Consider the following 6461-nt stretch of genomic DNA (forward strand, 5'->3'; position numbering starts at 1 on the left):
TTGATCCCAAGGGGAAATTCAACTCAATGATGCAGCAGTAGAAGTTCACCAGGATCTGGGGAGACAGGTGGACGTTCTTTAGTCTCCTCAGAAAGAAAAGACGCTGGTGAGCCTTGTTGATCAGGGTAGAGGTGTTGAGGGTCCAAGGGAGGTCCTCACCGAGATGTGGACACCCAGGAACTTGAAGCTGGTGACACGCTCCACCTCAGTCCCATTGATGAGAATGGGGGTGTGTGTGCCAGCCAGACTTCCTGAAGTCCACAATGAGCTCTTTGGTCTTTTTGGTATTGAGAGCCAGGTTGTTGTTAGTGCACTACGATGTAAGGTGCTGGACCTCCTCCCTGTAGGCCGTTTCATCATTGTTGCGATTTTAATCCCCTGGCTAGCTAACCTATGAACATTAGCAATGTCGCTAGTTTGTTGTTTTCAAGTGAACACTCTCAATTCGTTAGTCTGGAGTTTCGAAGAGGGGAACCTTCCCATTTCCCAACTGCATGAATGCAAGACAATCCCTTGTGCTAACACATCACAATGAATGGTTACTACAGTTACGTTGCAACTGCGGAATGTTGCGCAGTGCACTGCAAAAAATCAAATCTAACCAGCTTTTTTTGTACAGGACAGTGAAGACAGACAGGAAGTCGGACTCGAACCTGGGTCGCCGTGGGTGTTCGAACCCGTTCATGGTACGGGCGCTATTGATCTCATATTACAGTTTTTTCTGATTGCTTAAGCACATTTTCGCAAAACTCTACACACAAACAGGAAAACCTTTCACCCAATCAGCAAAACATTGTAGTTCTCTTGCAAAAGCTAACACACCTTGCTTACAGTTTTTTCTGATTGCTTAAGCACATTTTTTGTAACTATGGCTTTTTTTGCAAAACTCTACACGCAAATAGGAACACATTTCACCCAATCAGCAAAACATTGTAGTTCTCTTGCAAAAGTTAACACACCTTGCTTAACTCACACCTTCGTAAAAATGGTGTTTTCGTATCAAACGGTAAACACAAGCCATCACAATAGTAAGCACACAATGTGCCAACTACACACTGATGGTATGAATAAAAAACACATCTGGCTTTTGCTTTCTCTGTGCACAAGGTAGACTATATCAGTTTGAGGTCATACTTTTGTCATAGTTCTGTAAACATACAGGGATCCAAACATCAAGTATTGGTGTTTATTTACACACATCAAAACAAACACAAATCAAAACACAAAATAGCAATTTCACTGAGACAAAACATATTTCATCTAAAAATTTCGTCTAAATCACATGCAATGTCCTAGTCCAAGGCACCAGGAAAAATATATATTCTGAAATGACGTATCCAGGCCTGACATGACAATACCCCCACATGTAGACTGTTTTTTTTGTCTGTAAAAGGGCAATTTCTTTCTCTTCTCACTCTTCCTGCTCCCTCCATTGTACCCATTGTACATTACCTGTGGCTTATTTATAGTGCTTAGGCTGATTGCAAAGTGAACTAATTATCTAAAACAGTTTTCACATGAGAAAGTGTGCCAGAGAGGTGGCAAAACAGTGTAAATAATAGCCATACATGTGTATAGATTTGCCAGGAGTGTGTTGATCATTCGGAAATTGAGTGTAAAGCAGTGAGTTGTGTTTACAGTTCCGCAAAAAGAGTGCTGTGCAGTGGATTGTGCCTACAGTTGTGCAAAGTGGGTGTTACAAAATTGCAAACTGAGTGCAAAGCAGTGTTTGTGCTTTTAGTTTTGCGAACTCAGTGAGTGGTTTTGCTATAAGTATTAATAGTTTTAGAAATTGTGCTATAAGAATCACAGTTGTGTTTAAGCATTCAGAAAAAACTGTAAGATCAAAAAATCTATTTGGTATTATTTTTAGTATGACTTACTAAAAACAATACCAAATAGAGACTTACCTAGCGCTCTCTCGAAAGATCCTTTTGACTTAATTTAAGACTTTATTTAATAATAAGACTCTTATCGAGACAAATTTACTCAATGCACTGGCAGACAAATTTGCTTGTTTTTAGGACAAATTTGCTTGATGCATTCAGAGACAAATTTGCTCAATTTTAGGATGAGACATATTAAAAGAAGTGAAAATCTTCTTAAATTAAGTCAAATTATTTGATGAGAAAGTGCTAGGTAAGTCTCTTTATACTGAAAACAATACCAACTACCGTAGATTTTTTGATCTTGATATAAGATTAACTAGATGTACCGCAGAGCGGTACAAAATATGACCGCCGCCCAGTCCAGCACATTTTTTTCACAAAAATAAATCACGCTGAAAGGCCTATATGATTCTAACTGTCGCACTAAATTGCATTATCCACACTCAATTCTCACTGGTATCTTCTAGACAACAAGTACCAAAACATGATTTGTTCATAGATTTCACATGTAAAATTCATTTTATACAACCCCACCCCCATCTTGCCTGTTCATAATTCTGAGAAATTCTTGAATTGTGTGCATGTGTGCGGGTACATGTTTATGTTTGTGTGTGTGTGTGTGTGTGTGTGTGTGTGTGTGTGCGTGCGTGCTTGTGTGTGTGCCTGCGTATGTGCCTGTGTTTGTGCATATGCATGCATGCGTACATATGTCTACTGTGTGAGTATGTGTCATACGTATGATTACTGTGAATGTATGTGTGCGTGTGTATCTGTTTATGCACATGTGTGCAAATGGGTTAACATGACCCCTGAAGGCAAACATTCGGAAAAAATTGGTCATCCTAGGCCCTACAGTTCTCAAGATATTCACAGAAAACTGTGTCTGCCCTACCCTCCTTTCGGGGGGTCCAGTCCAGCGGGGGGGCTACAGATCAAAACGAAAAACGATGGTTCCATGCTATCCATGTGTTATTGTACCCCGGTCTTTCAGTGTCCCGGGAATCCTTGACGGAAATTTGGACATGCGAAAAAAAAAATCTGACTAAACCTATAGTATAACACTTGGTTAGATTTTATAAGCAGTTTTTGCATTGTGTCTTGGGATTTACTATATAATTAGGCTTTATATCTGAATTCATGGATGAATTTTGGCAGTTGGTTACATGGCCCATGATAACGTAAACACAGCAGGAACTCTGGTCTAGGTTACAAGCACCTGGGCTAAAGTTCCTGGGTTTAAATGGCTGGGCTGATGGCCCACAGTATAAGTAAGGCTAATCAGAGAGTGGAGTCAGGCATGCAGCCATGTCAGGCCCATCCTTGAGGGAGTGCCTGGAGAGCTGTAAAAAGCCCTGATCAAGCAGGTACTATTTGTCTGTTTATGATTTGTCTGAAGGTGTGATGACTTTATTAAAGATGCAGTCTGTGATTCTGATCCAAAACTTTATTAGCTCAGATTCAGATTGCTCTTTATGATCAGCTGTCCATTCTGTGTATGCAAAAAGAAAAAATCTCAGGTGTTTGCAAAATGGCAGCAAATCACCATGCTGCTTCCGCAGAGTGGTTTCTTTGCATGTTCACCTGAAATCCACAACCTTTCACCAGGGTATAAGATAAAATAAAAAGAAAGTTATACAGTACTAGTGGGCTCTTACGGCTTGTGTACATTATCGCGTCAAAGCCCACCGTGCCGCACATAGCCCATTAATTTCCTATGGAGAGCGGCAAGGCGTGGTTTACGCTTCCGCAATGCACCTTGCGAAGGCGGCGCGACCATTCGAACAGAGGCGGCGCGTCAAGAAGTTGGGCTCGGCTGAACTTGAATGAGAATGAGATCGGTTAGCGCGAGGCGGTTAGCCAATGAAAGTACATCTTCGGGAAACAAGTTCTGTCCTTTGCTCTAGTCTTACGGTCCGGAGCAATAGCCTGCCAGAAATATAATTGTTCCGCCTGATAATCGTGTTGGTTTTATGAAAATATATTAAGCTATATAGTGGCGAAGCCATTAAGTTTAGAACAAGTTCGCCACTGCACCCTATCAAAAAGACCTTGTTGGCGACTTGAACCAAGACAGAAGGTGCTTTGGAGGAACATGTCAGTGATATTTGTGAGTGTTTCAATAAAATATGTACAGTAGTAGGCTACCTCCACTTTAGTAGCCTACGTTAGCTGGCATTGTGTAATTACATAAAATAAAACTTTACACCATACACTTTAGCCTATACACGCCCACAAGCGGCGACGGGAGAGAGGGCTAGGCGTCTGCAAGCGTCTACGCGCCGCAATAATGGACACGTACCGTTACACTGCAAAAACTGCTTATCTAATAACATCTAACCAAGTCTTATTAATCTTATGTCAAGGTTAAAAAATCTAGTTGGTATTTTTTTCAATATGAGACTTACCTAGCGGTTTCTCGGAAAATCATTTCACTTAATTTAAGAAGAGCTTGATTTCTTTTAAGACGTCTCATCCTAAAATTAAGCAACAAGCAAACAAGCAGATTTGTCTGCCAGCGCGTTAAGCAAATTTGTCCTAAAAACAAGCAATTTTTTCTGCCAGTACGTTAAAGGACAATTCCGGCGCAAAATGAACCTAGGGATTAATAACACATGTGTACCGAGTTCGACCGTTCCGATTTGTTTTCATGCTAGTCGAATGTGACCAGTTTTATTGCAAACTGCTAATTAGCGTTTAACGCTAGCCATCGGGGCACACATACAATAGAAAGAAACATTCGACTAGCATGAAAACAAATCCCAGCGAACGGTCGAACTCGGTACACATGTGTTATTAACCCCTAGGTTCATTTTGCGCCGGAATTGTCCTTTAAGTAAATTTGTCTTGATAAGACTCCTTAAAATAAGTCAAAGTGTTCTTAAATTAAGTCAAAATGATCTTTCGATGGAGCGCTAGTTAAGTCTCTTCATACTAAAAACAATCCAAAAAGATTTTTTGATCTTAATATAAGATTAATAACACTTAATTAGATTTTATTTTTTGCAGTGTATCTTTGACCACTGGGCTACCTTCTTGCAGAGGTGGCTGTAGATGGTGAGGTTGAGCATGTGGTTGTTGGTCTTGTCCCAGTAGTGTCGGGCCTTCACCCTCATGGCACTGGGGTTGGTCAGGATCACCTTCATGAGCTTCTTATTGCGGGTCATGGAGAAAGCTGGCACAAAGAATATAATTAAAATCTCTTCTAGAGCACACAACACTTCACAGAGGAATACTTTTTTCTATATAAACAAAAAGTAAGGAAATTTGTGTTTGGTAGATTATTTCACTGTGGTAACAATGTGTTTAGTTCCTTTTCAAATGGCACCCCATTTGTAAGGAACATGCACTTGTGGGATGAGCAGCAGCGCTGAGTATGTGGGTTGCGCCCAAATCTTCTCTAGCATTGCCAAACAGGTTATTTTGCTGTTGCTATTGACACTTGTTTTGAGCTTCTGGTACCCCCAGGTGCTGCCAATCTGGTTCCTGATTGGTACCTGTGAGTATGGGCCCTACTACTGTACAGCTACAGTCAGTAAGTGTCTGCTCCGGGAATCGACATTCCACGTTTGACTGATCTGGAAAAGGCCCTTGCGATAGGGCAACTTCAAGCTGGTGTTCCACAAAACCAAGTTGCAGCATTATTTGGAGTGAATCCTAGTACCATCTCCAAACGGAAGGCCAAATCTGTCTTCTACAGATTTGCAGTCAAGGTTTGCAGGACGATATGGCTGACAGACAATGTCTGCCCAGACAATCTGGAACAGGAGTCCTGCCATGACCTGCCCTTCATTGTCAGGCTCGTTTGTGCTGGTGTTGGCAACACGTGCACTGGAACCTGAACATGAGGAACGTTATGCTCAGTGATGAGTCTAGATTCTGGACTCATGGGATGGGATGCCCACAGCAGTGTGTGAACAGGCTGGTGGCCAGCATGAGGAGGAGGTGCAGGCTGTTGTGGCCAGCATGAGGAGGAGGTGCCAGGCTGCTGTGGCTGTGTATGAGGAGGAGGTGCAGGCTGTTGTGGCTGTGCATGAGGAGGAGGTGCAGGCTGCTGTGGCTGTGTATGAGGAGGAGGTGCAGGCTGTTGTGGCTGTGTATGAGGAGGAGGTGCCAGGCTGTTGTGGCTGTGTATGAGGAGGAGGTGCAGGCTGCTGTGGCTGTGTATGGTTCTTCCACACACTACTGAGGCTCCTGTTGGTGAAATTAATAAATTGTTTAATTTCCAATATGTCCAATATGGACTTCAAATCCAATATGTTTCTTCAAATATCAATCATCCAATCCACCAAACACCAAACGAGGCAATGGCAAAATAAGCTGTTTGGCATTGGCAGAGAAGATTTGGCAAATTTTTCATGGGCGCAACCCACATACTCAGCTCTGCTGCTCATCCCACAAGTGCATGTTCCTTACAAATGGGGCACCATTTTAAAGGAAACTAAACAGGCTTTCCAACGGTATAAGATGTATTGCCAAAAATAATTGTTACCACAGAGAAATAATCTACCAAACACAAATGTCCTTAACAAAGTTTATATATGTAATGCCTGGCTGTCATTTCAAAACAAAAGC

The sequence above is a fragment of the Alosa pseudoharengus genome, unplaced genomic scaffold (genome assembly GCF_046254945.1).
Source record: "Alosa pseudoharengus isolate Yale_2024_CS ecotype anadromous, Long Island Sound unplaced genomic scaffold, YU_APseudo_1.1 YU_APseudo_1.1_scf_12, whole genome shotgun sequence".
Classification (NCBI taxonomy): Eukaryota; Metazoa; Chordata; class Actinopteri; order Clupeiformes; family Clupeidae; genus Alosa; species Alosa pseudoharengus.